This window comes from Mus pahari, chromosome 6 (assembly GCF_900095145.1).
Source record: "Mus pahari chromosome 6, PAHARI_EIJ_v1.1, whole genome shotgun sequence".
NCBI classification, from domain to species: domain Eukaryota; kingdom Metazoa; phylum Chordata; class Mammalia; order Rodentia; family Muridae; genus Mus; species Mus pahari.
The window spans coordinates 27,309,910-27,318,862 of record NC_034595.1 but is presented as its reverse complement, the minus strand read 5'-3'; the positions used below and the strand labels follow the sequence as shown (position 1 = coordinate 27,318,862).

At 39.1% G+C, this 8,953-nt stretch overlaps 1 pseudogene; it reads right to left on the bottom strand.

Moving 5' to 3' along the window:
• Positions 1-8,682, bottom strand: part of LOC110323278 — a 110,247-nt pseudogene extending 101,565 nt beyond the window's left edge.
• Positions 8,683-8,953: the final 271 nt, after the last annotated feature.

Below are 8,953 nucleotides of genomic sequence, written 5' to 3'. Positions count from 1 at the left end.
ACACACACACACACGTGGAGCAGGAGTTGAATGTAATTTCTTTTCTGGTCCATGAGGACTGTCCATTTGAGAGACAGTTTTTCCTCTTAGGCTGCTCCTGACACATCTGGGATTCTCTTTCAGTTTTCTGAGGTTCTAGCCATAATGGTCAAAGTTCTCTAAGACTCCAAAGCATACCTGATTTGAAAAATGGCTCTAGTTGGTTGAGGTATTATCCATCATGGCTGCCTCCACAATCCCAGGGAAGTGCCTGCAACTCAAGGTTCAAGACAGATTAATTCAGCAGCTTCTCTAGGTCATCTCTATGAGAGGAAAAAAAAAAATGAAGTCACAGATAATTAACAAAAATACCTGTACTAACTCCATAATTTATTGTAAACCAATCTTCAACTAATCAAATAAATAAATAAATAAATAAATANATAAATAAATAAATAAATAAAACAAGGATAATTTAGAATTCCATTCTGCCAATTTCTTATTGGTCTTGGGCCTTTACAATGCTTACTGGGCAACCAGTTGTATGTTTGTGAAACTAGTTAAATCCTTTTATGAGACTTAATTTTTAGCTATGTGAGTACTATACACCCACCAGCAACCCAACACATGACTTTGATTTGAGTAAACAGAGCTTGGACTTGGGTCTGTGTTACAATCGGGAACTGTTAAATGGCTTGTTGAACAGGAGCTGCCCACAGACTTTTAACTTCCCATCTCTGGGTGTACTTGCAGCCCATAAAATGGTCTCTTTATATGTCACTTGGTTAGAAAAGCTTAGTGACAAAGAAACATAATTAAAACATAGGTCATGACTTTTAGTACTCAAACAAGATTCTCTTTGAGAGACATTTAAATACCCATGCAGCTCATGGGCTGCAAACATTAGCAGTCCTCTGTGCTTTTCCAAAGGCCAAGGCCAGATGAGCCTGGTTTGCCTTTCCTGTGAGTGTTTGTTTTGCCAAGTACTGTTCCTGTAATGAGCCTCTGTTGTGACATCCAAGGATAAACACCATATGATATCCAGCTGGACTCTGCCAACTTGAACAATTGCTTCCCAAGCACCTGCTAACCAAGCTGATCTTGTATTTAACTATACCCATGCCCTCAAATGAGTAAAATAAACCCCAGGTCCCTAGCATGTAGCCTTGTAGCCCTGTAGTCCTTCTGGCTGAGCTTTGACTGACAGGTGTGAACATGTGAACTAAGGGCTACATTGTGAAGTAAGTGAAATTAATATGTTCATCCTTATTCATGTAGTCCCTCAGGACAATCTTCTTTCTTTTGACTTACCTTTTCTTGCCTCCTCATTGTTCAGGACTGAAGAAAACACAAGAAACTCACAGAAGAATTCATGGTATATGATTACTATTATAAGAAATATCCACAATAGACAAGTCCATAGAAATGAAAGTAGGTGATTGGTTGTTAGATTCTGAGGATAACATGAATGCAGACTGACTACCTAGTAGATATAAGCTATAAACACCTGAAAAGGTGGAAATTGTTGAATAATACTGTAAATGTACTAATTGTCTCTGAATTACATACTTTAAAATAGCAAAAATGGTAAATTCTATATTATTTGTCTTTTAATACAATAAAAAAGATATAACCAAAGTATTGTGTATACTTACTCTTTATGGTGATTTGAGTGAGAATGGACCCATAAGCTCATATATTTGAATGTTTGGTCCCCAAGTGGTAAAACTGTTTGGGAAAAAATAGAAAGTGAAGACATGCAGCACTGTAGATGGACTTTGAGGCTTCAAAAGACTCACACCATTCCCAGTGTGCTCTATCGCCTGTTTGTGAATCAAAATGTGACGGCTTATCCGTTTTTTGTATGTCTTTGCTAAACCATCATGGACCCTAACCTTCAGGAAAGATAAGGCCAACTAGATGATTTCTATTGTACAATGCCTTGGTAATGAAGGTCTCATCATAGCAGTAGAAAAGTAACTAAGACATTCGTCACCTCCAGAAAATATGACTAAGACTAAGAATGAGCCCTTGAGAGAGGTTTAACTTCAGTTGAGGAGAAAAAAACATATTAAGCAGGTCTAAGCTAGACAAGTACATTCTTCTCCAGCATCTAGTCCAGTGAATCTGCATGATCCATCTATACAAGCACCTTCCCCAGCTCCATAAGTATTGTTCTGACCCCATATCCAGTGCTATGGTTCAGTCTGCCACAAATGCCTGCTCAACACACAACCTATAGGCTCCTAGACGACTTGGAATTTCTTCACCTGGCCAGATCCCATACATCTTTCTTCAGAGTCTCAAGCAGATAATTCTGCCTATTGTTTCACTCCACATACCCTCCTCAATGTCCAGTTATACCCTTACATTTTCAGATTGGACCAAGACACCATTCCTGCACAGTATTCGATATTCCAGTGTCTACCAAAGTAATTTCAAACGTTTATGCTCAAAGTGCCCATAAACCTCTTCTGTCACAACCTGATCTGTCCACATAAGACATAGAACTAACAAAATCAATTCACAGGCCTAGATCTTATCACAAAAATATAAATAATATGAAAGATTAAGAAAGTAACTCTCCTTTAAAACCTATCAGTCTTGTAGAAATGTTGCAAATGATAATTACATAGATGAACCCCAGGACACAGATTTTTAGAAGCTTAACTATAAACTTCATCAAAAAAAATTAAAGAGCTTAAAGAAAACACATGGATACAGCTCAATGAAATTAAGGAGAAAGAACTGAAGGAGAATATATGCCTAGTGATGTCCACAAAAACACAAGCATAAAGGTGATGGAAATAAAAGAGTCAATGAAGAATTGGAAAACAGAATTCAATAAAGGGAAACAGTGAAGAGGACTCAAGCTGAAATGAAGATGAAATTGAAAAACTGAATAACAAATACAGAGGTGGATGCTCACAACCATCCATTGGACTGAGCACAGGGTCTCCAATGAAAGAGCTAGAGAAAGTACCGAAGGAGCTGAAGGGGATTACAGCCCCATAGGAGGAACAACAATATGAACTAATCAGTACCCCCAGAGCTCCCTGGGACTAAAGCAAAGTGTACAGATGATGGGACTCACTTTTCCAGTTACATATGTAGTAGAGGATGGCATAGTTGGTCAACAATGGAAGGAGAGGCCCTTGGTATGAGGAAGGTTCTATGTCCCAGTGTAGGGGAATGCCAGATCCATGAAGTAGGGTTGGGTGAGTTGATGAGCAGGGGGAGGGGGAGGGGATAGGAGGTTTTCTGAGGGGAAACCAAGAAAGGGGATAACATTTAAAATGTAAATAAAGGAGCTGGCAGGAGAGCCACTGCACTGCCTGGGAGAGGGGAGCCTGGAGAAGCATCACAGCTTCTGGGAAAGATTCCATTTCTGGTTCCAGTAGTCCAGCACCTTTCCTGCCCGAGGAGGGGTGTCTGCCCAGGAGCAGTCTCAAGGCCTGAACCAGTAGGAGGGCCATCTTTGCTCTGGTGCACTCCCAGGGAGGGGAAGGCCTGCAGAAGGGATACAGCTTCTGGGAAGGATTCCGTTTCTGGCTCCAGGCACCCGGCACCTTTCCTACCCAAGGAGGGGTGTCCGCCCAGGAAGAGTCTCAAGGCATGAGCCAGAAGGAGAACCATCTTTGCTCCGGTTCTATTTTCATTCTTCTACTTACAGACAGCCAGTTAGACCACCACCATTTATTGAAGATGCTTTCTTTTTTCCATTGTATATTTTTGGCATCTTTGTCAAAGATCAAGTAACTGTAAGTGTGTGGTTTTATTTCTGGGTCTTCAATTCTAATCCATTGATCAACATGTCTGTCTCTGTACCAGTACCATGCAATGTTTATCACTATTGCTCTATAGTAAAGCTTGAGATAAGGGATGGTGATTCCCCCAGTTGTTATTTTATTGTTAAGAACTGTTTTCACTCTTCTGGGTTCTTTGCCTTTTCAGATGAATTTGAGAATTGCTCTTTCCATGTCTTTTTAAAATTGTGTTGGGGTTTTGATGGTGATTACAATGAATCTATAGATTGCCTTTGATAGGATGGCCATTTTTACTATGTTAATTCTGCCAATCCATGAGGATAGGAGATCTATCTATTTTCTGAGATCTTCAAATTCTTTCTTGAGAAACTTGAAGTTATTGTCATACAGGTCTATTACTTGTTTGGTTAGAGTTATCCCAAGATATTTTATATTATTTGTGGCTATTGTGAAAGTAATTTATTCGCTAATTTCTTTCTCAGCCTGTTTATCCTTTGTATAAAGGAGGGCTACTGATTTATTTGAGTTAATTTTATATCCAGCCACTTTGCTGAAGTTGATTATCAGCTTCAGAAGTTCTCTGGTAGAATTTTTGGGGTCACTTATGTATACTATCATATCATCTGCAAATAGTGATACCTTTATTTCTTCATTACAAATTTGTATCCCCTTGATCTCCTTTTGTTGTCTTATTGTTCTAGCTAACACTTAGAGTACTATATTAAATAGATATGGGGAGAGTGGGCGTCCTTGTCTTGTCCCTGATTTTAGTGGGACTGCTTCAAGTATGTCTCCACTTAATTTTATATTGCTATTGGTTTGCAGTAAATTGCTTTTATTATGTTTAGATATGGGCCTTGAATTCTTGATCTCTCCAATACTTTTAACATGAAGGGGTGCTGTATTTTGTCAAATGCTTTTTCAGCATCTAAGGAGATGATCATGTGATTTTTATCTTTGAGTTTGTTTATATAGTGGATTATGTTAATGGATTTTCATATATTAAACCAACCACCTTGCATATCTGGGATGAAGCCTACTTAATTGTGGTAAATGATGATTTTGATGTGTTCTTGGATTCGATTTGCAAGAATTTTTTTTTTACCTGGCTTTGTATTTTATTTCTTAATTACCACAATATACAAATATATATTTGAAATTTACCAAAAAAAAAATCCTGTGTTTATTCATTATTTGAACATCTATCTATTTTTTTAAATATAGGAGCCATATGTTTTCCACATAATACATTTTTTTCTTACCACTGAGATAAGTTTGAATAGAGCTAGTAATTATTGATTTTTGTGAACAGATAAGCCAAAGTTTGACATTTGTTCAGCAAACACATCAGCATGGGCCTTTGCATAGACTTTTTTTCTTACTTTTTTTATTAGATATTTTCTTCATTTACATTTCAAATGCTATCTGGAAAGTCCCCTATACTCTCTCCCTGCCCTGCTCCCCAACCTACCCACTCCTACTTCCTGGCCCTGGCATTCCCCTGTNCTGGGGCATATAATCTTCACAAGACCAAGAGCCTCTTCTCCCATTGATGGCCTACTAGGCCATCCTTGATTTGCAAGAATTTTATTGAGTATTTTTGCACGGATATTCATAAGGAATATTAGTCTGAAGTTCGCTTTTTTGGTTGGGTTCTTAAGTGGTTGAGATATCAGAGTAATTGTGGTTTCATAGAATGAGTTAGGTAGTATTCCTATTTCTATTTTATGGAAGAGTTTGAGGAACTTCTTTGAAGTTCTGGTAGAATTCTGCACTAAATCCATCTGGCACTGGGCTTTTTGGGTTGGGAGGTTTTTAATGACTTCTATTTCCTTGTATGATATGGGCCTTTTTTGATAGTTTACCTTCTCTTGATTTAACTTTGGCATGTGGCATCTGTCTAGAAAACTGTCCATTTCATCTAGATTTTCCAGTTTTATAGTAGGATCTGATAATGTTTTGGATTTCTTCTGGTTCTGTTGTTGTGTCTCCCTTTTCATTTCTGATTTTATTAATTTGGACAATGCCTCTTGGCCCTTTAGCTAGTTTGGCTAGGTGTTTATCTATCTTGTTGATTACTTCAAAGAACCAGCTTTTGGTTTTGCTAATTCTTTGTATTGTTTTCTTTGTTTCTATTTGGATGATTTCTGCCTCAAGTTTGACTATTTTCCTGCTTTTTACTCCTCTTGGGTGAGTTTGCTTCTTTTTGTTCTAGGGCTCTTAGGTGTACTCTTAAGTTGTTAGTGTAACACTCCCATTGCTTTACCAGGGGACTTAGTGCTATGAACTTTCCTCTCAGCACTGCTTTCATTGTATCTTATAGGTTTGGGTATGATGTGTCAAGTTTTTCATTAAATTCCAGAAAGTCTTTAATTTCATTCTTTATTTCATCCCTGACCAAGTTATCACTGAGTAAAGAGTTGTTCAGTTTCCACATGTATGTGGGATTTCTGTAGTTTTTACTGTTATTGAAGACCAGCCTTAGGCCATGGTGNTCTGATAGGATGCATGATATTATTTCAATCTTCTTGTATCTGTTGAGGGTTATTTTGTGACCAATTATATGGTGGTCAGTTTTGGAGAAGGTACCATGAGGTAATGAAAAGAAGGTGTATTCTTTTCTTTTAGGATGAAATGTTCTGTAGATGTCTGCTAAATCCGTTTGATTCATAACCTCTCTTAGTTTCACTGTGACTCTGTTTAGTTTCTATTTCAATGACCTGTCCAATGGTGAGAGTGGGGTGATAAAATCTCCCACTATTATTTTGTAGGGTTCAATGTGAGTTTTGAGTTTTTGTAAGTTACTTTTCTAAATTTGGGTGCTTCTGCATTTGGGACATATATGTTCAGAATTGAGATTTTTTTTCTTGGTGGATTTTCTCCTTAATGAATATTAAGTGTCCTTCTTCATCATGCATGATAACTTTTGGTCGAAAGTCTATTTTATTGGATATTAGGATGGCAACCGCTGCTTTTTTCCTTGGACAATTTGCTTGGAAGACCTTTTTCCATCCTTTTATTCTGAAATAGTTCCTGTCTTTGTTGTTGATGTGTGTTTCTTGTATGCAACAAAATGCTGGATCTTGTTCATATATCCAGTCTGTTAGCTTATGACATTTTATAGGTGAGTTGAGAAATTGAGAAATACTAAAATGAGAGATGACTCTTGGTTCCTGCTATATTTGTTATGTGCTTGTGGTTCTCTGCTTTTAGTTATCTTGTGAGATGCGTAATATCTTGCTTTTCTTTGGTGTAGGTACCTTCGATGTGTTGGAATTTTCCATCTATGATCCTGTGTAGGGGTGGATTGGTAGATAGATCATGTTTGAATTTCGTTTTGTCCTGGAATAGTTTGGTTCCTCCATCTATGGTGACTGAGAGTTTTGCTGGGTATAGTAGTCTGGGATGGCATTTGTGTTCTCTTAGAGTCTGCATGACCTCTGACCAGGCTCTTCTGGTTTTCATAGTCTCTGTTGAGAAGTGTGGTGTAATTCTGATAGCTCTAACTTTGTATGTTACTTGGCCTTTTCCATTGTAGCTTTTAATATTCTTTCTTTGTTCTGTTCATTTAGTGTTTTGATTATTATATGGTAAGATGATTTTCTTTTCTGGTCCCATTTATTTGGTGTTCTATCAGCTTCTTGTACCTTGATGTCCATTTCTTTCTTTATGCCGAGGAAATTTTCTTCTATGATTTTGTTGACATTTTCAGGTCCTTTGAGCTGGGAATCTTCGTTCTCCTCTATTCTGATTATTCTTAGATTTGGTCTTTTCATTGTGCCCTGAATTTCCTGGATGTTTTGAATTAGGAGTTTTTTATGTTTTGAATTTTTGTTGACAGTTGTGTCAATCTCTTCTACTGTTTCCTCTACACTTGAAACTCTCTCTTCCATCTCTTGTATTCTGTTGGTAATACTTACACCTGTGATTTCTGACCCTTTCCTAGGTTTTTCCATTTCCAGGTTTGGCTCCATTTGTGTTTTCTTTACTTCCACATTTAGGTCTCGGATTGCTTTATTCAATTCCTTCACCTGTTTACCTGTGTTTTCCTGTATTTGTTTCAGTGAATTATTGATATTTTCCTTAAAGGACTCTATTATATTCATGAGGTAGAATTTTAGGACAGATTCCTGTTTTTCATATGTGTTTGTGTATTCGAGATTTGCTGTATTGGAAGAACTTGGTTCTGATGATGCCCACATATTTTGGCTTCTGTTACTCATGGTCTTGCTCTTGCCTTTTGCTATCTGGATATTGTGGTATTAGTTGATCTGGGTGACTGTATGGAGTCTACCTCTTTTGACCCTGGGTTGCTTCACATCTCCTAGTAGGCCTGCAACCTTAGCTGTATCAAACCACCTCTGAAGACTTCCTACTGGGGGCTCTTCACTGGGGTAGAGAAGCTGCTGATCTGTTGCCCTGGCTGCAGTAGATCTCCTGGGAGGCCTTCAGACTGTTGGGTCTTCAGTGGAGCCAACAAGCTGTTGACCAACTGCACTGAGAGCAGAAGATCCTCAACTTCTCTGAGAGTAGTGGATCCTCAACTGCTCTGAGTGCAATGGGTCCTCTAGTATATATCAGAATATGGAATCTTAAAGGGGACAGACCAATTAGGGGTCTGCCCCAGCAGCAAGGACCAGGTGGAAGGGGTGGGAGGGGTGGAAGGCAGGTATTCGGGAGGGTAGGATTTTGATGGGTGATGGGTTCCAAGTCCACCAGACTCCAAGCAGCAGCTCAGGGATTCGGGGTGGGGGCATGGGGGTGTTCTTACCAACTGCTCTGAATGCAGTGACTTCTCTGGGATGTATTGGGATATGGCGTCTTCAGGGGAGCAGACCAACTTGGGGTCTGCCCCAGCAGCAAGCACCAGGTGGAAGGGGTTAACAGAGCCATCATAAGAATCTAATGAAAAGCTATTAGCTTTCAAAATAACCATGTAATGTCTATTTTAAGTGGTTTGTGAATCTCCTAATTCTTTGTATTAAGCAACCTTAGACCATGGATATCGACCCTTTTAGGGTCAAATGACTGTTTCACAGGGGTCACCTAGATCATCAGAAAATACAGATGTGACTGCTGAGGAGGGACCCGGGTCCCGCCCAAGGAGGGGTGTTCGCCTGGCGGCAGTCCCCAGGCTGACCCGGCACCAGCACCTGTCCCCGCCCGAGGAGGGGTGTTCGCCTGGGAGTTGTCCCCCGGCATCCAGC